This window comes from Macaca thibetana, chromosome 15 (assembly GCF_024542745.1).
Source record: "Macaca thibetana thibetana isolate TM-01 chromosome 15, ASM2454274v1, whole genome shotgun sequence".
Taxonomy (NCBI): domain Eukaryota; kingdom Metazoa; phylum Chordata; class Mammalia; order Primates; family Cercopithecidae; genus Macaca; species Macaca thibetana.
In genome coordinates, this window is record NC_065592.1 from 31,507,956 (window position 1) to 31,535,510 (window position 27,555).

At 39.4% G+C, this 27,555-nt stretch overlaps 1 long non-coding RNA gene across 1 annotated transcript in view; it reads left to right on the top strand.

Moving 5' to 3' along the window:
* Positions 1-27,555, top strand: part of LOC126936806 (uncharacterized) — a 138,378-nt gene that overhangs the window by 64,185 nt on the left and 46,638 nt on the right. Inside the window, exon 2 of the long non-coding RNA XR_007719578.1 lies at positions 8,583-8,837. This is a non-coding gene — a long non-coding RNA (uncharacterized LOC126936806). The remainder of the gene's footprint in view (positions 1-8,582; positions 8,838-27,555) is intronic.

The window sequence follows — 27,555 nt, forward strand, 5'->3', positions numbered from 1 at the left end:
AAGAGGAAGTTTGTTGGGACATATTGAGAGGCTTAGGAAGGGGAGGGGTTATTCCAGTATCTGGCTGAGACCAAGCATCTTTCCTTGAATACTTATCCCTGAAGAGTTTGGCCAAGTTTAAGATGCTGGAAAAGTGCCAGTGTCCTACCCTGGAGTTGTTTAATCTTGGGATGTTTCATCTCCATTTGCACATTTTAACCTCATTGGTGCATCAATCACAAATGCTCCATGCATGAGTGAGTCTATGGAAAGAGTGGGAGTTTCTTAGCTCTGCAGCTTATGGTATAATGCAATAATTAATAGAATAGGCAGAGTTTATTTAAGTAGGAGGGCAGGGAATCACAGCTCTTAAAATTCTTTTTCTATGTCTCTTCTCTAATCTTTCAGAGTTGCATTTAGTAGACGACATTCCTGTTATTCAAAGAAAAGCTATTAAGGTAGCTTATGTACACCACAAATAAGAAAAAAAATAAGCCTATAATATTAGTTGTACTCATAGCAAAGGCTTTAGTTCTGAACTCATGTTTGTCTCCATTATGTCTTTAAAATATGGACCCTATCCACTCATTTTTGGCACTTTGTCCATAGCAAATATTGCAACTCTTTCTGAATTTAGGTGAAAAATTGGCATATATTTTCAACAGACAATAGACTCTAGTCTTTTATCTTTCTTTTCTTTCTGCTGGAATGATAGGCATATTCTATTTGACCATTTAGAATTGTGTTATTTTTAATATTTTAATGACTAGAGTAAAAGTTTGAGCTAAGACTGTGATAAAATACTTGAAATCCAATGCAGACCATCCAATGAAGACATTCTCTTTCCTATTTTCTTTCTGTTGATTTTGTAGCCTTCAGCATATCCTGGGTCTTAAGGCAGAGATTAATGGTTCCATAAACCCAGGAAGTTTTCCAGGACTCAAGTTGTCATTTCAGAAAAAGGCAGAGGGAGAATAGATATTTACAATCTTTCTGACACTAAGTAGATCTTTCCTTGCAAATACTACACAAATAGAAATAGGGCTGTGACATGATGGGTGCATTCCCGAGCCCTTCTGATTCTGGGGTGAGGCCCTGCTTTTACCCTTGTCACCAGCAACTGAGAATGGGCTGTTGGGCTTCCTTCCTGCATATTATGTGGCATTGGTCTGCTTACTTGTCTCAGTCCCTCAACTTAATTCTCCACACTATTTCCAGAGTAGTCCTCAAAATACATGAGGTTTTCCTGTGTTCCTAAGTTTGAAAACCTTTACGTTTCACTGGCTGCCAACGGGATAACTTCTCAACCTCTTCCTCTGGTATTCTGCAAAGTGAGCCTGTTAGCCTGATTTTATAATTGAGGAACATGAGGCCTGAGAAATGAAGTGACTTCTTCAGGGTCCAATTGATAGCCGCAGAGTTGAGGTTTGGCCATCTGACTGCTGTTCAAGTACTCTTTCCGCCACTCCATATCGTCTTTGCATTTAATCTCTGCTATTTCATCTGCAAAATGGGCTTCATGATAGTGACTTACGTCTCTGATGTCAGGGAGTGTGCTGGCAAGCCTCCACCGTGTTTCCTATTAGCTGCAGCTGCTGTTATGTAAGCCCTGTTTAGTCTCCTCCTACACTAAATAGGTCTGACCTGTGTAAACCAATAGGATATTCTGGATATGATGGTGTGTAAATTTCAAGGCTAGAAACACCTGCTCTGGATGTCAGCCTGCATGTGTTGAGGACATGTGGCAAGGAACTGAGGAATCCAGCCAATAGATGTGTGAGTGAGCCATCTGCCAGGTGGACCCTCCAGTTCCAGTCAAGCTTCCTAGGACTGCAGCATGGATGACGTCCGGACTACAACTTTCTGAGCCAGAAACACCCAGCTAAGCCACTCCTGAACACCCAACCCACAGAAACTGTGAAGTATAATAATAAATATTTATTGTTTTAACTTGGAGTAATTGATTATGCATCAATAGATAACTAATATAGAGATTAGGAAGAAATAGCCTTTTGAAGTTTTTTTCAACCCTTAAGTCTGAGATTTTATGAGAAAATGATGACCTGCCCTTCTCAGACAGATAGGGGTCTCCTCACTTCTACAACTGGATAAAAGGGCTGTTCAGTGGCTAATCTGATAGACTTTTATTCCAGTGATTATAATTAATTTATCAAATTAATCCTATTTAGATAGAGAAGTATTTAATAAAGACATAAAAAGACAGTCTTCCTAAATTTCTTCTTGTTACTCATGCTCTGCCCTGTGGATACTGAAACCTGTGGATTCTATCTCTAGAGTTCTCCTCCCTGTCTGTCCCCTCCCCTGTCCCACACCCAGAGCCACCATTCAGGCTATTGTCATGTCATCACCTGCTAAACGGACTATACCAATGACTCTCAATGTCTTCCCTTCTATTTACCTTCCCAAATGCAGACCTGGCAATATCACTACCTTGTTTAAAAAGAGCCTCTCTCCATTATCCTTAAGTTCCTCAGCCAGTGGCACAAAGTCTGCTGCACCCGAGCTCCTGCTGGCTTTTCCAGCTCTCCCTTGGCTAGTTCCAGGTTCTGACCTCACCATATTAGTTAGATCACTCTGGCTCCCACACACCTCCCCACCCTTGCTCATACTGTTCCCTCTCCCTGGACTGTTCCTCCCCTCCAATGCCTACAATGCTCTTCTCTCTTACCTACTTGGTGGGTGCCTTTTCATCTTCAAGGCCCAGCCCCTGGAGAAATCCCCTTTGGTGTTCCATGAAGTCATTTACTTCTTCTCTTGGGCCTCCAGGTACTTAATGTCCCTTTCTATTACAGCACCTAACACACGAGGTTGGAATGCTTTATTCATTAGTCTACCTCCTCACTCCAGGCTGGGAATTCCTAAAGGACAGTCATTACTTAGTTTGGGGACTGGTATGGAGTAGATCCTCAGTACATTTTTTTTTTGGAATGGAAGGATGAATGAGAAGATTAAAAATGCTTTAATTTTCCCTAGGAAGTGATTGTACTCTAAATTATTTAGGGTGCACCTGCACAGTTGAGTCGTCTTTTTAATAGTTTGTTTACCTCTTTCATTTCCTGAAGCCTTTTGAACATTTCACTTGTTAGCTTTCATCTGTGAAAGCTATAAAAACTCCAAGTCCTGAGGAGTTGGCTTAGGACAAGGCTGGGCAGGTGTGGGTAACTGCTTGAGGCCCAGTTTGATGGCGATGGGTCTGGACTGTGCCCTAGACTGGCCAAGTGGGTGAGGCAGGAGCTGGAGATGGTTCTCAAGTATGCTCATGCTGGCCAGCAGAGTGATATATGGAATGGATAAGGCAACAATGGGAAGGGGGCATGGGAACAGCTAGTGCCTAGAGACACAGAAGTCCACATTGGTGGTTGGGAATCTGGAAGCAGGTGATGTCTGGAAATAGAGCTGGACAAAGAAATCTCTCTGAAGGCAGTAAATTTGGCCAAATCATCTAACTTCTGAATACCTCATTTTCTCTATCTGTAAAGAGAGGAAAGCAATAGTAGTTACCTGACATAATTGTTGAGAGGATTAAATGTATAGATACATGTGAAATTCTTGGAACAGGGCCAACTACAGAGTAAGCCCTCAGTGTTTATTAGTTTTTCATGTTAGTATTACTATGGTTTTAGTATTAATGCAAGGTGCAGGGACTCTAATCCCTGGGGGCTGAGTCAAGAGGTCTGATGGGCTGGAGAAAGGTAGAAGCCTATCTCAGGACACAACTCTAGGACATAAAGGAAGGCAGAGGCTTGATACAGGGTTTGGGGCATGAAGTCAAGATTGGGTCTGGGGAATGTGACAGAAAGGCAGTCCAAAGATAAAAGCAAAGCAAAACAAAACAGAAGGCAAAAGATGTTTCACTGCAGGTTGCTTATGTCTCAGTCTCTACAAATTCTTCTTAAAATATTAGGAAAAACATAAAATTGTTTGTATAGATCAAAAGTGGTGGGAAATTGGCATTTCTTAGAGTTTAACCTCAAATATCACACAGTATAGCTCAATATTTTACAGTCTGATCTCTGGGGACTCCATGGACTAGCAGGGTGACCTTGCACAAATTACTTACATTTATACCTCAGTTTCCTCATTTGTAAAAATGGGGAACATATTACTTCATTAGATAATTGCAATGATTAAACAAAATAATTCACACGAGCAATTGTGAAAATTTAACCTGTTAGAAATGTGAACTGTTCAGAAACAACTTCTTTAGAATGTGCCTGTCACATAGTAAACACTCAATAATATTAACTATTGTTGTTATTCTTCTAGACCCCAGAAAACCATGCCCAATACATGGTAGGTATTCAATGAATATGCACCAAGTGAATGAGTGAATCAGTGTAAAGAGCTGTGTACAGAACTCGGCTCATTTTATACCCTGAATAAATGTTAGCTACTACTATAATTATGCTTTCTCTTTAACTCTTCCAATAGTCTTTTGGAATAACTATTGTTGTCCTTGTTTTATTAGGTGAGACACACAAGTTGTAAAATGGTGAGGGAACTTTCCACAGGATACACAGTTAGAAATAGGCAGAGCAAGCATTTACAACCATGTTTGATTAACTCCAACATCACAATATGTTCAGAAATCTCTTAGTCTGTTCAGGCAGAGATAGCTGAGTAGACTGGGTGGTTTGTAAAGAACAGGAATTTATGTCTTATGGTTCTGGAGCCTGGGAAGTCCAAGATCAGGGCACTGGCAGTTCTGTGTCTAGTGTGGGCCCAGTTTTTGGTTCATTGGTGGTGTCTTCTCACTGTGGCCTCACATGGTGGAAAGGGCTAATGAGCTCCCTTGGACCTATTTTATAAGGGCACTAATCCAATTCAGAAGTATTAGTTGTCTCCCAAAAGGCTCCACTTCTTAATATCATCCCCTTGGATGTTAGGATTTCAACATATGAATTTTGTGTAGACACAAACATTCAGATCATAGCAAAATCAGAGCTTGGAAAGGACAAAGGATATTTGATGTTTCCTATTTTTGAGCAGGACCTGCGTAAATCCCCCTTGCCTCAAATCTGGATGGGTCTCCAATTATTTTGTGAGGCTGAGCCTATGGTCACATGACCCAGTTGCATGCATAAGTGGTTAGACTAAGGCTACAGTCCTAAAGCCTTAGATTACAGTCAACGGTCCCATTTACTTTTTAGATTTAACTCTGAAGAAGTATTTGGCCAAAAAGATTATTGTAATGAAAATAAAGAGGGGATCATGATGAGACAGTTGCTTCTGGAAGTCCTGAGCTGCAGCTGAGAGAGGTTGAGTGGTGAGCATATGTTTGACACTGGCCAGCTCCTGGGTGTAGGGCCTGGTCTGGAGGGACAAACAGGAGGCTCAAGCCAGCCTCTGCCCAGCTCTACCTTCCTGGAGACTGAGATTATAAGTTGATGTCTCAGGCATTATGGCTGCAGCCTCATTTCACCTAATAGGGTTCGTAGGGTGCCCCTGAGAAGGACATTTTTTATGTTCAGCTTAATAGAACTTCCTGGATATCCCTTCTTCCCCAGAGCCAAGCAGCTACCTTTGCAGTTTGAGTCCTCCTGTGCTGAATATGCAGAGCCTACACAGAGCACCAAGTTTACAGTCCATCCCTGTACCTGCTCACAAAATCTCAAACCCATCAGCAGTTACTTTGTGTTCACTTATAAGCAATGCTCATCTTAATCTGAACACTGAACGTGAAGCAATTTCTATAGTAGCTTCCACTCATTGCATATGTACTGTGTTCCAGGTAGAAAGCATTTAGGGACAAGAAAACTGAGGCTGAGACCGGGTTTTCCCAAACTTTGCTGTGCATGTGAATCATCTTGGGATCTTGTTAAGAGGAAGACTCTGGTTGAGTAGGTCTAGGATAGATTCTGAGATTCTCCCACATGATGCTGATGCTGCTGATCATGGGTCACACTTTGAGTTGTAAGTGCTTTGCAGAATCTGCATTGTAACAAGATCCTCCAAATGAGTCACATGCACATGTAAGTTTGAGAAGAACTGTTCTACATTACTGAGCCAATTTTTTTGGAATGATTATGGAATTTCTTTTTTATCAAAGTTGTAATGGAAAACTACTTTCAACAAATACCAGCCTGGGGAAAATTGCCTAGGATTGCAAAGAATTTAAAAAATGGAATAACATGTTGAGAGATTCTTTCCCTTAGGACCAAACACGTGGCATCTTTTTCAACACTACTCTACCTGAAGTTAGTGTCAGATCCCACAAATCAAAGGGTTTGGTCCCACAAGACTCTCCCCTTTCAGATGCCAGATGGAAATGGGGTTTCCAGGACACTCCCACCTCTGCCTAGTGGACTGCATATTTTAGCATTTTTAAGATCCCCCTCAGGTTCAACAATTTACTTTGACAAATAATAGAACACAGGAAAGCACTTTATTTGCTGTTAGTATTTATTATAAAGGATAAAACTTAGGTAAAACAACTGTAAAACAAAAATAAAATTCTAAGGCTCCCCAGCCATCTAAATGAACCCCTCCTATCGGCCAGGGCACTCCAAAGTTAACCTGAAAAACTGGTTCAGGCCATGATGGGAAGAGGTGTCAGGCACGCTTCATTATCCCTCCCTCCCTTTTGGAGTTCAGGAAAAGCCAACCAACATTTGACATCAACACAGACCTTAAGTCTGATAAGAAACATTTACAGACTATTCTCTCTGAAGCCTGCTACCTGGAGGCTTCATCTGCATGATAAGACTTTGGTCTCCACAACCACTTACAGTAACTCAGACATTCCTTTCTGTTGAAAATAACTGTTTTAACCAATTTCCAAGCAGAAAAAATTTCAAGCTATCTATAACCGGGAAGGCTCCCTGCCTTTGAGTTGTCCCACCTTTCTGGACTGAACCAATGTGTCTTCCATGTATTGATTGATGTCTTGATGTCTCATATCTCCCTAAAATATATAAAGCTATGACTATGCCCTGACTGCTTTGGGCATATGTTCTCAGAATCACCTGAGAGCTGTGTCACAGGCCATCAGTCACTCATATTTGGCTCAGAATAAATCTCTTGAAATGTTTTATAGAGTTTGACTCTTTTCTTCAACACAACTCAGGAAGTCGGAGCCTCCATGACCTCTCTGGGTGTTCCACCCTCCCAGCACTGGAATCTCCCTCAACCCTGTTACTTAGAGTTTTTTTTTTTAATGTAGACATGATTGATTACATCATTGGCAGCTGGTGATTGCACTCATTCTCCAGTCCTCTCTCCTCTTCCAGGAGGCCAGTGAGTGGGGCTGCAGTTCCAGTCCTCTAGTCATGGCATGGTCTTCCCAGTGTCCAGTCCCCATCCTGATGCTATCTTGGGGCCCACCAAGAGTTACCTCATTAGCATAAACTTCAGTATGGTGTAAAGGGCTTTTTTATGAATAATAAAACAAAAGAAGCCCCTATTAATCTTATTCAGGAAATTTCTAGGGTTTTAGGTGCTCTGTGCTATGAACTTGGGACAAAGGCTAAATATATATTTCTCAAGATACCACGTACATAAAGGCAGATTTAAAGGCATAGCATAGTAATTCCATTTTCTGCAGGTACCATTGCTATTTAGAAAGAACTTTCCTGTATTTCTCTTCTTTGTTCCCCGCCAAGCCCTATTCAATATGGGTGGAGTAGTATTAGCCCAGCAGGTACATCAGTCACACCCATAGTTTAGATAACTTGCTAGGTAGCCATGGTTATGAATTTTTAAAAGTGTACCCCAAACAACTGAGGCTCATACACACCACATTCATAACAAGAAATGGCATTTCTTTTGAAAGGAAGAAGGGCAGAGATAAAATAATGAAGTGTGAAGTTGACTGGGATTTGCTGGTCAGCATTCTTCATTTGCCTGGGCTGGGCCTGGGAGCGGATAGGGAGCAGGAGAGTCAAGAGGACTTTAGGAGCCCAAAGAAGTCATGCCTCAGATTGAGGAGAGGAGAACTGGCAAAGCTTACAGTAAGGGCTCATCCAGAGCTGCCAATGAATGGTTTGGGCCAAAGGCCACGAAATGTTCTTACCTTTATGTAACAAATCTTGGTACTGGGCATTCATTTTAAGAAAAAAAAAATGTTTATATGATATCTACAGCAACTTTCTTGAAATAACACAAAATTGAAAACAAATGCGTATTTAACTTACTAGAGGACTGACTATGTTGCAGTATTTGATGAACTCTGCCAGAAAAATTGTCGATTTGTACCAAACATGCAATAAAAAATAAAAATTATACATCAACATGGAAAATGTTTACAACTGGGAATTAAGTGAAATAGCAGATTATAAAAATTTATGTGTTCTATGATTGCAATTATATAAACTAAGATAGGATGAGGGATATAGTAAAAATAAATTGTTTTGATGTCGTGTTGGGATTAGAGATAATTTTTCTCCTTTAAAATGTCCTTATTGTTACTCCTTTTACAATAAAAATGTAAATAGTGTTATGAATACAAGTTCTGTGTATCTCTAAGCACAATTTCTGTATCCTAACAGTTCGTGATGAGGAGGATAAAAGGTATAAACAAATTTTATTAACCTAAAAATATATCTATGAGTAAAATTAATTTTTGGCCTCTTTTTTCTTTGCAGGTATCTCATGAAAATGACTATAAAACTTCTTGGCAAATGGGAGTACTTTGGAATATTTAGGGGAAATTGTCTGATAGGAGACAGGACTAAAGTGCAGCTCCCACTTGGATAAACCAAACAGCATGTGGAGACTCACGTTGTGAATTTTTGCTCCAAGAACTCCCTCAGGAAAATACCAGAAGAACCAAAAGAATTCAGAGACCCTTTGAAAAAAGTGACTTGCCACTCCAAACTCCATGAGACAGCTAAAAAACTGTGAGTTCCCAAAGTGTGAGAGGAGGGGAAACGTCTGCCTCTGAACACACATTGCCACCGGGGAACCTGCAAATCCAGGTCATGGGAGAAGGATTTAATCATACCTAGAGTTGAAAAGGATTTAAGGAGCTGGGTGAAATATAAACATAGAAGAAGCAGTGGGAAGAGCCCTATAGGCACTCCCAGTCTCCAGCTTCAGCCCAGAAAAGCCATTCCTGGCTTTATCTCACAGGGGTCCTTGGAGGAAGGCAGCTAGTGGAATTCAGGAGGGGACACGGGGTGAAGAAAGCTTCCAGTGGAATTTTGTAATAATTTTGACTGAGCACAAATTTTTCTGAGCAGAATCTAGCAGTGGGGAGAGGGGAAATAGGGGCACAAATGGGAAGTGCAGATATGAGTACAGAAACTGCAGCCAAGAGTGTGGGTGGAGGGGTAGGGGTAAGGGGTGAGGCCTTAGAACCATGCTTGCTTTCTCAACAGGAAGACTTGTAGCCTGGGGCAAGATCTCAGCCCTGCTCCCCAGCTGCCTGGATGTAAACTTGGTGCTGTTAGTGAGGCATGGAGGGAGTGAGACTGGCCTTGTTGCATGAGAGCTGGGTGAGGCCTATCACTGCCAGCTTTCCCCTAGTTCCCTGGTGACCTGCATGGTGCAGCAGAGGCAGCCCAAATCACCCTGAGAACATAATTGCATTGTCCTGTGAACCACCCCCCATTCCCCACAGTAGCCACAGCAAGCCTCGCCCAAGGATAGTCTGAGCTCTGACCCACCTAATTCTGCCCCCACCTAATCATTTTTCTCTGCCTGCCCTGGTAGCCAAAGACAAAAGACATAAGCTCTTGAGAGTTCTGTGGCCCCACCCATCACCTGAGAAACCCGAGTACTTATCCTGGACAATGTAGGGCAAGTGTATATGCCCCTTCTACCACTGCAGCTAGTGCTGTCTTGAAAGTGCCACCTCCCGGCTGGAGGCCAACCAACTTAAGCCATTACAGCAGCTCATACCAGACAACCCTGATCCAAAGAAGAGAAAACCACAGCTAATTCCATCACCTGCACCACCCTGGCTAACCAGAGGTCCTGAGTCTGTCCTTGTGACAGCATCACTGCTAGCATAACCAGCATTTGAGAAAAACAGGACGCTAAACAAAACTACAGCCAAGGACTCCCACAGAGTCCACTTTATGCCCCTGCTACCTCCACTGGAGCAGGTGCTGGTATCCATGGCTGGAAGACCTGAAGACAAACAGGTCTCTTTGCAGGACTCTTTGCAGACATTCCTCAGAACGAGCCCACAGCCTACTAGCCTCATTGAGGGGCTAGACCCAGAAGAGCAATAACAATCACTGCAGTCTGGCTCTCAGGAAGCCCCATCCCTGTGGGAAGCAGAAGAACACCACATCAAGGATCACCCTGTGGGACAAAAGAATCTGAACAGCAGCCCTTGAGTTCTAGATCTTTCTACTGAAACAGTCTACCCAAATGAGGAGGGACCAGAAAAGAATTCTGGCAATATGACTAAACAAGTTTCTTTAACACCCCTAAAAGATAACACTAGCTCTCCAGGAATGGCTCCAAACCAAGAAGAAATCTCTGAATTGCTAGGTAAAGAATTCAGAAGGTTGATTATTAAGCTACTCAGGGAGGTGCCAGAGAAAGGTGAAAAACAACTTAAAGAAATTTAAATAAATACAGGATATGCATAAAATTGTCTCCAGAGAAAGAGATATTATAATGAAAAGACAATTACAACTTCTGAAAATGAAAAACACACTTAAAGAAATGCAAAATATGCAAGAAAATTTCGACAATAGACTCAAGTAGAAGAAAGAACTTCAGAGCTTAAAGACAAGGCTTTCAAATTAACCCAATCCAACAAAGACAAAGAAAAAATAATTAAAAAAATAAACAAATCCTCCAAGAAGTTTGGGATTATGCTAAACCACAAACATAAGAATAATTGGTGTTCCCAATGAAGAAGAGAAATCTAAAAGTTTGGAAAAATTCTTTGAGGGAATAATCGAGAAAAGTTTGCCTGGCCTTGCTAGAGATCTAGACATCCAAATACAAGAAGCTCAAAGAACACCTGGGAAATTCATCACAAAATATCATCACCTAGGCACATAGTAATTAAGATTATCTAAATCAAGACAAAGTAAAGAATCTTAAGAGCTATGAAGTGAAAGCATCAAGTAACCTATAAAGGAAAACCTATCAGATTAACAGCAGATTTCTCAGCAGAAACCCTACAAGCCAGAAGGGATTGGGGTCCTATCTTTGACCTCCTTAAACAAAATAATTATTAGCTAAGAATTTTGTATCCAGCGAAACTAAGCTTCATAAGTGAAGGAGAGATAAAGTCTTTTTCAGACAAACAAATGCTGAGAGAACTCACCACTACCAAGCCAGCACTACAAGAACTGCTAAAAGGAGCTCTAAATCTTGAAACTGTCCCTCAAAATATACACAAAAATAGAACCTCCTTAAAGCATGAATCTCACAGGGCCTATAAACAATAACATAATGAAAAAAAAAAAAACCCAAACCCACAAGGTCTTCAGGCAACTAAATGAATAGAACAGTACCTCATATCTCAATACTAATGTATAATGTAAATGGCCTAAATGTTCCACTTACAATATACTGAATGGCAGAATGGATAAAAATCCACCAACCAAGTATCTGATTTCTTCAGGAGACTCACCTAACACATAAGTACTCACATAAACTTAAGGTAAAGGGGTGGAAAAAGATATTCCATGCAAATGGAAACCGAAAGCAAGCAGAAGTAGCAATTTTTAAATCAGACAAAACAGACTTTAAAGCAACTATAGTTAAAAAAGACAAAGAGGGACATTATATAATGATAAAAGAATTAGTCCAACAGCAAAATAGCACAATCCTAAATATATATGCACCTAACATTGGAGCTCCCAATTTTTTAAAACAATTGCTACTAGACTTAAGAAATGAGACAGGAGACAACACAGTAATAGTGGAGGACTTCAATACTCCACTGATAGCACTAGACAGGTCATCCAGACAGAAAGTCAACAAAGAAACAATGGACTTGAACTATACCCTAGAATAAATGGACTTAACAGATATTTACAGAACATTCTACACAACAACTACAGAATATACATTCTTTTCATGAGCACATGGCACATTCTTCAAGATAGACCATACGATAGGCCATGAACAAGCCTCAATAAATTTTTAAAATCAAAATCATATCAAGTACTCTCTCAGGCCACAATGGAATAAAATTGAAAATTAACAGCAAAAGGAACCCTCAAAACTATACAAATACATGGAAATTAAATAATCTGTTTCTGAATGATCTTTAGGTCAACAATAAAATCAAGATGAATATTAAAACATTTTTTGAACTGAATGATTATAGTGACACAATGTATTAAAACCTCTGGGATACAGCAAAAGTGGTACTAAGAGGATAGTTCATAGCATGAAATGCCTACATCAGAAGGCCTGAAAGAACACAAATAGACAATCTAAGCTCACACCTCAAGGAAGTAGAGAAACAAGAACAAACCAAACCCAAACCCAGCATAAGAAAAGAAATAATACAGATCAAAGCAGAAGTAAATGAAATTAAAACAAACAATACAAAAGATAAAATAAAAAGCTGATTCTTTGAAAAGATAAACAAAATCGATAGCTCATTAGTGAGATTAACCAAGAAGAAAGAACATCTGAATAAGCTCAATTAGAAATGACATGGGAGATACTACAACTGACACTACAGAAACACAAAAGATCATTCAAGGCTACTATGAACACCTTTATGCACACAAACTAGAAAACCTAGAGGAGATGGATAAATTCCTGGAAATATACAACACTCCTAGATTAAACCAGAAGGAAATTGAAACTCGGAGCAGACTAATAACAAGCAGCAACATTGAAACACTAATAAAAAAAATTGCCAACAAAACAAAGTTTAGGACCAGATGGATTCACAGCTGAATTCTATCAGACATTCAAGGAAGAATTGGTATCAATCCTACTGAAACTATTCCAAAAGATAAAGAAGGGATCCTCCCTAAAAAATTCTATGAAGCCAGTATCATCCTAATACCAAAACCATGAAAGGACATAACAAAAAAAGAAAACTGCAAACCAGTATGAACATAGATGCAAAAATTCTCAACAAAATACTAGCTTACTGAATCCAACAGCATATCGAAAAGATAATCCACCATGATCAAGTGGGTTTCATATCAGGGATGCAAGGATGGTTTAACATACGCAAGTCAACAAATGTGATACACCACATAAACTTAATTAAAAACAAAAATCACATGATGATCTCAATAGATACAGGAAAAGCATTTGACAAAATCCAGCATCCCTTTATGATTAAAAAATTGGCATAGAAGAGACATACCTTAAGATAATAAAAACCATCTATGACAAACCCACAGCCAACATTATACTGAATGGCAGAAAGTTGAAAGCGTTCCTCCTGAGAACTGTAACAAGACAAAGATTCCCACTTTCACCACTTCTATTCAGCGTAGTACTGGAAGTCCTAGCCAAAACAATCAGACAAGAGAATAAAATAAAGGGCATCCAAACCAGTAAAGACAAAGTAAAACTGTTACTGTTCACTGATGATATGATTGTGTACCTAGAAAAACCTAAAGACTCATCTAAAAAGCTCTTAGCTCTGATAAATGAATTCAGCAAAGTTTCAGGACACAAAATCAATGTACACAAATCAGTAGCACTGAAGTATACCAACAGTGACCAAGTTGAGAATCAAATCAAGAACTCAACCCCTTTTACAGCAGATATGGAAATAAATAAATACAACACAACACAACACTTAGAAATATACCTAACCAAGGAGGTGAAAGATCTCTACAAGGAAAACTGCAAAACATTGCTGGAAAAAAACAGTCAACACAAACAAATGGAAACATCCTATGCTCATGGATGGGTATACTCAATATTATAAAACATGACTATACTGCCAAAAGCAATCTGTAACATTCAGTGCAATTCCTATCAAAATACCATTATCATTCTTCAGAGAACTAGAAAAAAACTATCCTAAAATTCATATGGAACCAAAAAAGAGCCACATAGTCAAAGCAAGACTAAGCAAAAAGAACAAATCTGGAGGCATCACATTACCCAACTTCAAACTATACTATAACACTATAGTCACCAAAGCAACATGGTACTGGTATATAAACAGACGTGTGGACCAATGGAACAGAATAGAGAACCCAGAAGTAAAGCCAAATACAGCCAACTGATCATCAGCAAAGCAAACAAAAACATAGAGTGGGGAAAGGACTCCCTGTTTAACAAATGGTACTGGGATAATTTGCAAACCATGTGTAGAAAGATGAAACTGGATCCTTATCCCTCACCTTATACAAAAATCAACTCATGATGGATCAAAGACTTAAATCTAAGACCTAACACCATAAAAATTGTACAAGATAACATCAGAAAAATTCTTCTAGACATTGACTTAGGCAAAGACTTCAGGACCAAGAACCCAAAAGCAAATGCAACAAAAACAATGAAAAATAGATAAGACTTGATTAAATTAAAATGCTTTTGCACAGCAAAAGAAATAGCAGAGTAAACAGACAACCCACAGAGTGGGAGAAAAATCTTTGCAAACTATGCATCTGACGAAGGACTAATATCCAGAATCTACAAGAAACTCGAATCAGCAAGGAAAAAACAAATAATCCCATCAAAAAGTGGGCTAAGGACTTGAATATACAATTCTCAAAATAAGATATACAAATGGCTAATAAACATATGAAAAAATGCTAAACATCACTAATTATGACAGAAATGCAAATCAAACCCATAGTGCAATAAATACTACCTTACTCCTGCAAGAATGGCCATAATTTAAAAATGAAAAAAAAATTGATGTTGGTGTGGATGTGGTGATAAGGGAACACTTTTACATTGCTGGTGGGAATGTAAACTAGTACAATTACTATGAAAAACAGTATGGAGAGTCCTTAAAGAACTAAAAGTACAACTACCATTTGATCCAGCACTCCCATTACTTGACACCTACCCAGAGGAAAGTAAATCATTGTATGAAAAAGACACTTGTACACACATTTATAGCAGCACAATTTGCAATTGCAAAAAATATAAAACCAGGCTAAATGCCCATCATCCAATGAGTGGATAAAGAAAATGTGGTGTGTATATACTATGGAATACTCCTTCAGTCATAAAAAGAAATGAGATAATGGTATTCACCACAACCTGAACTGAGTTGGAGACAATTATTTTAAGTGAAATAACTCAGGAATGGAAAACCAAACATTGTATGTTCTCACTTGTAAGTGGGAGCTAAGCTATGAGGGTACAAAGGCATACAACTGATACAATGGACTTTGGGGACTCAGGAGGAAGAATGGGAGGGGGTGCAAGATAAAAGACTACACGTTGGGTACAGGGTACACTGCTTGGGTTATGGGTGCATCAGAATGTCAGAAATCACCACTAAATATCTTATCCATGTAAGTAAACACTACTGGTTCCCCCCAAAACTATTGAAATTTAAAAAACAAAACAAAACAAAACAAAAAAACAGAAACAGCTAGAAGAAATCTGTGTGACAATGGTTTCAATAGGAAGTGAAGGAATGAAATTGGAGTTAAAGAAGACAAGAAGGCATCAAGACCTCAGTGTTGCCAGAGGAAGGACTCTGATGCTGGCAGAAGCAATCTACCATGTCCCTGAGTCTCCCTACATTTTTTTACTGGGCATGTCAACAATGCAAGGGTCTGGCCACTCTTTACCTGGGCCATTTCATAGAGTCGTGTGTGCAGTCATAAATCTTGAGAATGGATGTTTGTCACCTCAAACCTCATGTTGAAATTTGATCCCCAATAGTTTAGGCGGAGCCTATTAGGAGGTATTTGGGTTGTGGGACAGATCTCTCCTAAATGGCTTGGTGTCATCCTCATAGCAATGAGTAACTTCTTGCTCTAGTTTCCATAAAACTTCCCCCAAGAACTGGTTGTTAAAAGGAGCATGGCACCCCAAAACTTGCATCCTTTCTAGCCATGTGATCTCTGCACATCCCCTTCACCTTCCACCATGAATGGAAGCTTCCTGAGGCCCTTACCAGAAGCAGATACTAGTGCCATGCTTTTTGTACAACCTGCAGAACTGAGCCACATAAGCCTTTTATAAAAAAAAAAAAAAAAAAAAAAATTATGTGGCCTCAGGTATTCCTTTATAGCAACACAAATGAACTAGCACAGCATCTTACCCCAGACAAGGCACAGGCTTGCTTCCACTGACTATAAAAGCAGTGAATCCTTTAATTTCAGTGTTCCCTTCCTATAATGCAACCCATAGCATGCTCAGACATGCCCAAGGCCTCTCTCTGTCAGTTTCACGAGATTTGGAAGAGTGGGCATGGGGAATCAGCAGATACAAACCAACATGAAATTGTGGCTACTCCTTTTGCCACGAGAAATAAAGTCCTTTGTCTCTGAAAAAATATTGTTGTCAAATTCAAACCTCTATCTGGGTGGGTCTGACTCAAAATATAGGCCATGCAACATTCCTGACCTTGTCTTGAAAGGTCCTGGTGCTGTAGCTCATAAGCAAGGCAGATTCCAGAGCTTCTAAGCTCAGAACTGAGCCTTTGTGAGAAACACTTTGACAATTATGCATTAACATGACATGGTCAGAAAAGACAAATCATTTCAAAAGTGAGCCCAAGTCAATAGTTACTTGACAGATACTTGAAACTCTGTGCATTGATTTTGATGAAATTTTTGCAGGGACAACTTGAGGTAGAAAACTGACAGTAAATTGAACAAGGATGTATGTATTAAAGGATAGAAAAAGAGTTGTCTCAGCAATATTTGGGAATTTGACTGGTTACCTAATAATTTAAAATATCTTACACATCAAAAAGTGTTTCTATATCACAATTAAAAAGAAGGATAATGTTTCCATGCTTGTACTAGTTGGTACTTGCATTGCTATAAGGAACCTGAGACTGGGTAATTTATGAAGAAAATAGGTTTAATTGACTCACAGTTCACAGGCTGTACAGGGAGCATGACTGGGGAGGCCTCAGGAAACTTATAATCATGGAAGAAGGTGAAGGGGAAGCAGACATATATTCACATGGCTGAGCAGGAGAGAAAGAGCAAAGGGGGATGTGCTAGACACTTTTAAACAACCAGGTCTCATGAGAACTCACTGTCATGAGAACAGCAAGAGAGAAGTCCGCCCTCATGATCCAATCACCTTCCACCGAACCCTTCCTCCAACACTGAAGATTACAGTTTGATATGAGATTTGAGTGGAGACACAGAGCCAAACCATATCAATGCTTATTAACACTGTACTTGCTGTAACCTTGTTGGTGCTAATATATAGGCAATTAAGGAAAAATAAAATGCTTTGCTACTCAGGTTGTTACTTTTACTTACTCAATTGATGCTGTGGGAGAATAGATGAAGTCAGTACTTATCAAATTGCCCCATCTCACCTACCTTCCCAGGAGTATCAAGTGACACTTTTACTAAAGGCACTGACACAGGCTTAGGGGAATGTGCCAGCTACCCAAAGGCTCCCGTTACATTCAGGAGTGGGGTCAATACCATAGCAATTGAGCAGGGATTCAATGCTTGAATTCTGTCTGCCAGTGGCCTCCTGATATATCTCAATAAGTTCCTCCTTAGCAATGCTCTCCCTTTGGTCCATGCCCACCATTTATTTGCATCCATTCCCAGAAGCCTCAATTTATAGTCCCTCTCTCATTACCATTGCCAATTAGGTACTGGGCAATGTGTTGGTCCTACAAGACCTACTAAACAAATTTCAGAAAATGAGATTATTTGGCCAAACCAACCAAGGCATTTGCCTTGCTTCTCTTTTCCTCAGCAGTGAGTAATAATAATTCCACAAATATAGAAAATAAATATTATTAAGATATAGATCTCTGGAGATAGATTATTGATAGAAGAAAGTCTTTTAAAAGAAGACCTTAATGTTTTATTAGAAAGCTTACAACACTAAAACACTAAAACAACTATTCCCTTTCAGTGGCTGCACAAGTAAAGTCATCTTGAAACTATTTTTAAAGGATAATTTAACCTCAGCATCAAAATTTAGTACTCGAAACCTCTAAACAAATAGTAGAGATGAAGTTACAGCAGTATGTTTACTAGAGAAGGATTTGGGGTCAACTTTTGAAATAGAAGTGGATGCCATCATGATAGACAGGCATGGCATTCTTCCAGCATTGTTTAGAGGTATGACCAGACGAACAGGACACCCCATCTTAGCACATGCTGCTCCTTCTTGCTTGCCATCCTCTCTCCTCTTCTTCCTTGATACCTGGCTAACACACCCATTTGACTTGGAAGACCTGGCTTAACTCTGGATCTAGAGTTAGAAAAAAAATTTGAATAACTTTTTAAGCTTACATAGCTAGAAAGTGGCTGGGTCAAGACAAACCTAGATTTGACTCCAAAACCCATAATTTTATGCTCTGTGCTTTACTGCCTCTTATTTCAACTATAAACTACCTCCCCACGGATTTCTGTGTAACTGTCATCCTTTCTGTTCTCTAGGAAAGGGGGAACATATTCCAAGCTCCTGCTGGAAGGGGCGTCCGGGCCTGCTTGAGCCAGCATAATTCATTTCTTTCTCTCTGTGATATGGTTTGGTTGTCTCCCCACACAAATCTCATCTTGAATTGTAGCTCCCATAATTCTCACGTGTTGTGTGGGAGACCCCACGGGAGATAATTGAATCACAGGGTGGTTTCCCCTATACTGTTCTCGTGGTATTGAATAAGTCTCATGAGATCTGATGGTTTTATAAGGGGTTTCCCTTTTGGCTTGGCTTTCATTTTCTGTCTTGCCTGCTGCCATGTAGGATGTGCCTTTCACCTTCCACCATGATGGTGAGGCCTCCCCAGTCATGTGGAACTGTGAGTCCATTAAACTTCTTTTTCTTTATAAATTACCCAGTCTTAGGTATGTCTTTATCAGCAGTGTGAAAATGAACCAATACACTCTCCTACTCCTAATAAAAGTAAAAATGGAAATGAAAAACAGTTGAATATTGTGTCACTAAATGTGATGTGAAAGCTCAACTAATGGCTCCCAAGGAGTTTCTTAGAATTGTCAACTTGAAGTTCAGCCATTGGAAGGCACATTCAGGGAAGAGGTTTTGACAGAGTCGAAAACTTGTGTCAAACTTTTGACACAGCACAGTCTTTTGACACTTGTTTGTGGCCTCTTTCAGAAAGACAGACCCAGTGCCTGCCCAGACTCCTTAGTAATAAGAAGCAGAACTTTTAGAATCACTTGATGGAGAAAGTTCGGCATGGTGCTTAAAACTGATGTCTTTCACATCCTCTAGACTTGGCTTTGAATCTGTGCTCCCTGGGTAGGTTACATTGAGTCAGTTATGTAACCTCTCTGAGACTCAGTTTCTTCATCTGTGAAGTGAGAGCAGTATCCCTTGGAGGACTGGCTTGAGACTAAATGAAATAATAAACCACAGGAGATACAGAGGGGTTATGGAACTCAACCAAAATGACTTAGGCCTCAAAGCCTGTAGGTGGCAGTTTCAAGATTTGATCTCGCCGGGCGCGGTGGCTCAAGCCTGTAATCCCAGCACTTTGGGAGGCCGAGACGGGCGGATCACGAGGTCAGGAGATCGAGACCATCCTGGCTAACACCGTGAAACCCCGTCTCTACTAAAAATACAAAAAACTAGCCGGGCGAGGTGGCGGGCGCCTGTAGTCCCAGCTACTCCGGAGGCTGAGGCAGGAGAATGGCCTAAACCCGGGAGGCGGAGCTTGCAGTGAGCTGAGATCCGGCCACTGCACTCCAGCCCAGGCTACAGAGCAAGACTCCGTCTCAAAAAAAAAAAAAAAAAAAAAAAAAAAGATTTGATCTCAAGCAGCCTGACTCTAGGTCCCTCCCCACCTCCCCTCTGCCTTATAACCACCTTGCTATGCAATGTGATAAAGGTTATAATGGGTCATTGCCTGGCCTAGAGGGAGAAGACAGGAAGGACCTCTAACCTAGACCAAGGAGAAAAGGGTCACAAATAACTTTTCAGGAGTCATAACATCCAAGCAAGAAACTGTGAGTTAGACAAAGAAAGGGAGGAATGTCAGTGGTGGAAAAGGGGGATATTGGGTGATGAGGGTAGGATGGCAGAGAATGTTCTAGGCAGAAGGAATAGTATGTACAAAGAAGTCAAGAGAGAGCATGGCATATTTGGGTTGCAATTCATAGCTGGCTAATCAATATGTTGGAAATTGCTGTGCAGGTGCCTTCTGTGTCAGGGCTATTACACTGAACAACTTTTGCTTTGTGCATAGAGCCTCTTGAGCACTATGGTGCGTGACTTGTGGCTTCCTATAGTGCCCTTATATGCTCCTGTGATTCCAACTCAATTACAAACTCCCTGAGGGCAGGATCCAGACTTTGGGCTTAGTTCCATCTCCGGAACAGAGCACATGTCAAGAACTCCAATCATACTGGGCAATACCTACTGGAATACATTTATCTGTGAATGATTTATAATAGTAAAGCTACCCTTTCATCAGCAGAAAATGTCAATTAATATGTTCTCCAAATACCCCACATATATGAAGTGGTGACCAGAATTTGTTTTTATCCATGGGGAACACAAAAGCCACATGATTTGTGTGCAGATTGCCCTCGTGTACAATCTGTATTGGCATAGACTCATGAAACAGACAGCTGACAGGCAGTGCCCAGAATCAAATGGCAAATTCAGAGAAAAGGATTTGCTTTCCCTGGGATGAGCAGGCATTGCTATTCTGGGCCTGAGTAAATAAGACTGTGTAAATAAAACTGTCATGAACCTCATTGTTCAAGCCATCAGGGAAATGGTTTTTGTCTTTCCTCATTAGAATGAGGTCCCTCAGAGTGGCCTAATGTGACCGTGTTCCTGTTCATATTCAAGAATGTAACCTACAGTTTTTGTAGCTTTTTTTTAAAGAGAAAATATGTGAGTTAATTATTTGGCTCCATTAAAGAGGTATCAGTTTTCTCATTGCAACTTTTAAGATAATAGAAAATTATTATATTTATTTTCTTCATTATGAAAGATCATAACAAAATCGATCAATGACAGCAGGCCTATAGGGCATTAAGCCAGCCCAAAATCAAGGCACAAACACCAAGCTGGAAGCCCTTCTGGGGTGACCCTATTCATTGCTTGTACTTACTGAAAGTTTGGTTTTGTGGTAAATATGCATAAAGGATGCCATGACTTTAAAAGACTATATTTTTGGAGATGTTCTTTAAATGCCCTTCTTTGCTCTTGAATAGAGGGTGGTTGTAATTTTGTGGTGTTGTTGGTAATCATTTGCATGGCTTGTTTTTCTAAAAAACGTTTTATTTGGAATAATGTCAGACTTACAGAGAAAAGTTACAAAAATAGAGCAAAGAACACCCTTCTACTCTATATCCAGTTTCATCAGTGTTAACATTTTGCTCTATTTGATTGTTTTCTTTCTATTTTTTTCCTGACAAAATTAAGAGTATGTTGCATGCCATATTTATTCACCCCTAAATATTTCAGTGTCAATTTCCTAGGTACTGTTATCAACCTCAGTAAATGTAATAGTGACAACAGTACTTTTATCCAATTTATGGTCTATATGCTAATTATCAATTGACCCAATAATGTCATTATGACACTTCCTCCTCTAGCACCATCTCACCTAGTTATGTATTTCATTGTAATGCTGATTAAGTTTCTATCTTAGCTCATTCAGGCTGCTCTACCAGAATACCATAGCCTGGGAGACTTACAAATTACAGAAACTATTTTTCACAGTTCTGAAGGCCATAAAGTCCAAGATCAAGGTGCCGGCAGATTTGGTGTTTGTCAAGGGTTTGTCTCCTGGTTTGTAGCTGATGCCTTCTTCTTGAGTCCTGTTGTGTTGGAACAGGCAAGGGAACTCCCTGGGATTTTTTTTTTAACTTTTAAGTTTAGGGGTAAAAGTGCAGGTTTGTTACATAGGTAAACTTGCATCATAGGGGTTCGTTGTACAGATTATCTCATCACTGATAAGATTTGGCTGTGTTCCCACAAAAATCTCATCTTGAATTTTAGCTCCCATAATTCCCACATGTCTTGGGAGGGAGGCAGTGGGATGTAAGTGAATCATGGAGGTGGGTCTTTCCTGTGCTGTTTTCGTGATAGTAAATAAGTCTTATGAGATCTGATGGTTTTATAAAGGGGAGCTCCCCTGCACATGCTCTCTTGCCTGCTGCCATGTAAGACATGGCTTTGCTCTTCCTTTGCCTTCTACCATGATTGTGAGACCTCCCCAGTCATGTGAAACTGTGAGCCAATTAAACCTCTTTCCTTTATAAATTACCCTGTCTCGGGTATGTCTTTACTAGAAGCATGAGGACAGACTAATACAATCACCCAGGTATTAAGCCTAGTACCCATTAGTTTTTTTTTATCCTCTCTTTCCTCCCAACCTCCACCCTCTAATAGATCCCAGTGTATGTTGTTCCCCTCTGTGTGTCCATGTATTCTCATCATTTAGCTCCCACTTATAAGTGAGAACATGCAGTTTTTGGTTTTCTGTTCCTGTGTTAGTTTGCTAAGGATAATGGCCTCCAGCTCCATCCATGTCCCTGCAAAGGACATGATCTCATTTTTTTGTGGCTGCATAGTATTCCATGGTGTATATGTATCACACTTTCTTTATCCAATCTACCATTGATGGGCATTTAGGCCGATTCCATGTCTTTGCTATTGCAAATAGTGCTTCAGTGAACATAGACATGCATGTGTCTTTATAATAGAATGATTTATATTCCTTTGGGTATATACTCAGGGAATTTCTAGGTTGAACTGTTTTTAGGTCTTTGAGGAATCACTACACTGTCTTCCACAATGGCTGAACCAATTTACACTCCCACCAAGACTGTGTAAGCATTCCTTTTTCTCTGCAACTTCACCAGTATTTCCATGGTTTTTTGACTTTTTAATAGTAGCCATTCTGACTGGTGTTAGATGGTATCTCATCGTGGTTTTTGCATTTCTCTAATAATCAGTGATGTTGAGCTGTTTTTCATATGATTGTTGGCCACTTGTATGTCTTATTTTGAAAAGTGTCTATTCATGTCCTTTACTCAGTTTTAATATTTCATTTTTCTTGTAAATTTCTTTAAGTTCCTTATAGATGCTGGATATTAGACCTTTGCCAGATGCATAGTTTGTGAAAATTTTCTCCCATTCTGTAGGTTGTCTCTTTACTCTGTTGGTAGTTTCTCCTCTCTCACCTGAGGTCTTTTTAAATAAGGACGCCAATGTCACTCATAGGACTTTGCCTTTGTTACCTAATCACCTCCCAAAGGCCTCACATTCTGAAAATATCACATTGGGGTTGGAATTTCAACCTATGAATTTGGTGAGGACACAAACATTCAGTCAGTAGCAGTCTCCTTTTGTCAGGAATAATTCTCAGCCCTTCTTTGTCTTTTATGACGTTGATATTTTTGGAAAAACAATCTATTTCTCCTTTGGAAATTAAAATGGTTCTCATTCTGCGTATACGTGATGATTCCCCCAGTTAGATTCAGGTTATTCATTCCCCACCACCAGATGCATGACTTTTAAGTGAGACTTGGTTATGTATGTATCACAGATTCTTTGAAACAAAAATAACCTAAAGAATCTCCCTATCCAAGACAGAATACCTGCATGAGCTGTGTGTCACCAGCCTAGAGCCTGAGTTATGAGCTCAGCCTTGCCATGAACTCCTTGGGCCATTCCTGGCTAGACATCCTTCTGGGCTTCAGTTTCCTCATTTATAAAAGGAAGGGATTGAGTTAGATGATCTTTAATAGTCCTCTCAGTTAAACCATTCATGATTTTTAATGAATCCATAACAAATACTTGTGTTTAAAGGCAATTAATGTCCTTATTAAGAGTGAGAATAGTAATAACAATTCTCTTAGTTGCCTAGATCTTTGGAGAGCTTTGTCTGAATTTGCAAAAAAAGCTGAAACTTTAAACCAGCAAAATTTATTGTATTTTGATTAGTGAGTGGGGAGATTTTGCCTTGGCCTGGCACAAAATGCCGTTTATCTCATGAAGATAAACTGACACATTAACACTGAGATTCCAAGATGCTCACATATTTCGAAGCAAATACTGAGGATCTAAAGCTTGCTTTCTGGCTGTTAACACAATTCATGTAATAACATGCATTTAGGGCACTTTCCAAATACCCCAAGGCACGCATGACTTTAAAGAGCACATGTGTATTTCATTTCAGTAACCCATTTTTCTGCTTAATTAAATTCATTTGGCAGAAGTGGCAATATGAATTTGATACACTGTTATCACATAGCATTACCGGTAAGCCTCTCAGGCTTCTACCTTGGACAGCCCTGGTACAAAGCACTCTGGCAGAAAGAAGGTCTGTGGAGCTGCCAAAAGGCAGGCTAAGAATTCCCCAGAGCAGCCCCCAAGACCTAGAAAGAGGAACATGAGAGCGCATGGGATGTGCAGGCTCTTGGTGCTTCAAAAGGCTGCTCAAGTACCCTTTGCCTGAATGGCTCTTCTCTCAGTAATTACAAGTGGTGAGAGGCCCTTTTTGACTGTACTTGGGCACTCACCTGGGCTCTCAGATATTTGTCTTGTGTGTAGTGTTAAGGGAAGTATATATAGTTGCCAGACAGTTTACAAAGCATTTATGTTTACGGTGCATACGTGGCAGTTTGGAGGAACTTGTGTTCAAAATCTGACTTTAACCCTTACTAATCATACAACCTTAGTCAATTTACACAGCCTCTTTGAGCTTCCTACATCTGAAAAATAGATTTATAGGTCCATGTTACCTGTATGATACAAGGTTACCTATGTTACAAGATCATTGTGAGGATTAAGATATACAGACATTTAAGTTCTCTGACACATAATTGATACCCAATATATAGTTTTTTTTTCCTGTCTTCTGAAGTAGGTAGACAGGACGAGTACTGCTAATCCTGTTTTATATGGGAGAAAATGGTGGCTTATCAAGTTTTAAGGTCACTCAAATGGTAGGGTCCCATGATGGATTTGAACTTGTGACTTTTCACTGGCCCATTCATGTTTATCTCACGTAGAAATTGGTTTTTTGTAAGTTGACTATATCACTGAGCAGATTTCAAAAAGGATTGGGGGAATTTGTTTTTTAATAAATTAAAAAGTATAGAATAGTCTTAGATTTACAGAAAAGTGACAAAGATGGCGCATAGAGAAGGAAATCTGTGTACTATCTTTGTAACGTTTCTGTAGTTATAAAGATTATAAAAGTTACAAAGGTTGGTGCAAAAGTAATTCGTTTTTGCCATTACTTTCAGTGACAAAAAACTGTAATTACTTTTGTACCAACCTAATATATACTTCTCATCCTGTTTCCTCAATTGTTAACATCATACATCATGATAGCATACTTACCACAGTTAAGAAACCAACATTGGTACATTCCTATTAACTATTAGTACATTACTATTAATTAAATCCTACTCTTTATTTATATTTCACTAGCTTTTCCCTAACGTCTTTGTTCCGTCCCGAATCCCATCCAGGACTCTGCACTGCACTTCATTGCCATGCCTCCTTAGTCTCCTCTGGTCTGTGACAATGTCTCAGATTTTCCTTGGTTTTGATTACCTTGACAGTTTTGAGAAGTACTGGTCAGGTCGAATGTCTCTCATCTGTTTTTCTCATCGTTAGATTGGGCTTATGGGTTTTAGGGAAGAAGACTATAGACATGAAATGCCATTCCCATTAGATAATATCAAGGCTCCCTGCAATCAACATGCTATCACTTATGATGCTAAGCTTGATCACCCAAACAAGGTAGTATTTGTCAGGTTCCTCTACTGTAAATGACTTCCCCACTCTTTATAATCTCTACTCTTTAAAAGTAAACCATTAAGCACAAGCCATGCTCATGCAGTGGAAACATGTTAAGTTCCACCTCCTGGAGAATGTTTTCACTTGGGTTATTTTACCATACCATAAAACACTGTTTTCATCATTTGTTCTTATTTTCTAACACATCTGAATAACATTTTATGGTGCCTCAAATTAGATACTAGCCAACTTTGGAATTCACTCAAGTCAGCCTTCAGAGAATGAGACTATTTTACAAAGAAGGATTGGGTTGCTGAGAATCTTTACAATTCCTTTCTCTATATATGTATTTTACCTATACAATACATGTAATTATCCATCTCATAAATTTCACTCCATATTATATGTGAGAATATGTGTAACATGTGAGTATTTGTAATTTATGAAGACAAATGCATTGTTCTTAGGTGGCTTTAAAAATGTTTTAGCATTAATAATAATCTTTTCCAATTTAAAAATTATTGTTGCTTCCAGTATTGCTTCCATCACCTTAAGTAATTGGAGTAGGGGAATATTTTGTTATTAATTATGCATTTTTCATTTCCTGTAGGACCTGCCTTTCAGGTACCAGTCAGTCAGCAGCAGTAGTTTTCTGTATGCATTGCCAAAAAATGTAGGAGCAATTCAGAGACAAATAAGTCATCAAATTATTAATCTTTGAACTCTGATGTGGCATTTGTGAATCAATAGCAGACCCATGTCTTGAAAATTGTATCTTTCAATTGCAAGAGCTAGGTGCTGAAGTGAGAAAAGAAATGGCACATTATTGTTTGTTTTCTTCCCAAGTTGACTTAAAATATGACGAGCTAAATCCTGGAGGATTCAAAACATTAAATTTATATTAAATATATACAAAATGAGAAGAGTGAGCCTTTTATGTCCAAAAAGAAACAAATATTTGACCAGGAGATAGAAAAAGAATTAGAGAAGGAAAAACTACCTTGGTTGCTGGTAGAATCATGAAAAGTGATCCAGCATCTTTTTTTTTTTTTTTTTTTTTTTTTTTTTGCTTGAAATATTTTTGGGAAGGCAGTGAGGATGGTGTATTGAATACCTGATTTTCATAGTTCCCAGATAATTTGTTGGGAATCCCAGAGCAAAAAGATACACTACTTTGCTTCCCAGGATTAAATCTTGAAACTACAGAACTCATAATGAAATCTGGCGTTCAAGTCAACAAATGAGAAGTTGAGTAACAATGCCTAGGTGGCAGGAACTGAGGGGGCTTCGTAGTGTATCACACATTCCAGGGTGATGGAGGAAGTAGCTGGGTATCCTTGAGTCCAACAGCAAGGTGAGGGCTTGGCTCCAGCTCTGAGCTCACCAGCAATTTTGAAAGTATTTTGTGGTATAGAGGAGGAAGACACAAAGCAGTGTTGAATGGAAGCATGACAGGGAAGAGGTATCTTTGCCTTGCTCCTGATCTTAGGGGAAAAGTATTCATTTTCACCACAAAGTATGAGGTTACCTGTGCCCTTTATCAGGGGTTGAGGAAGATCTTTCTGTTCTGCGTGGTTGAGAGTTTTACAGAAATGGATTTTGGAATATTTTCAAATATTTTTCCCCTCACATCTATTGAGATGATTGTGTAGGTTCTTTTTCAGTCTATTAATATTGGCATACTAGGTGGAATAGCCAAAGTTGTGTCTTGCTTAAGAAATCATTTCCTATTCCAAAGTCTAAATTATATTCATTTATATTTGCTACAAAGTATTTTGAAAGTTTCATTTTTGACATACAAATTCTTAA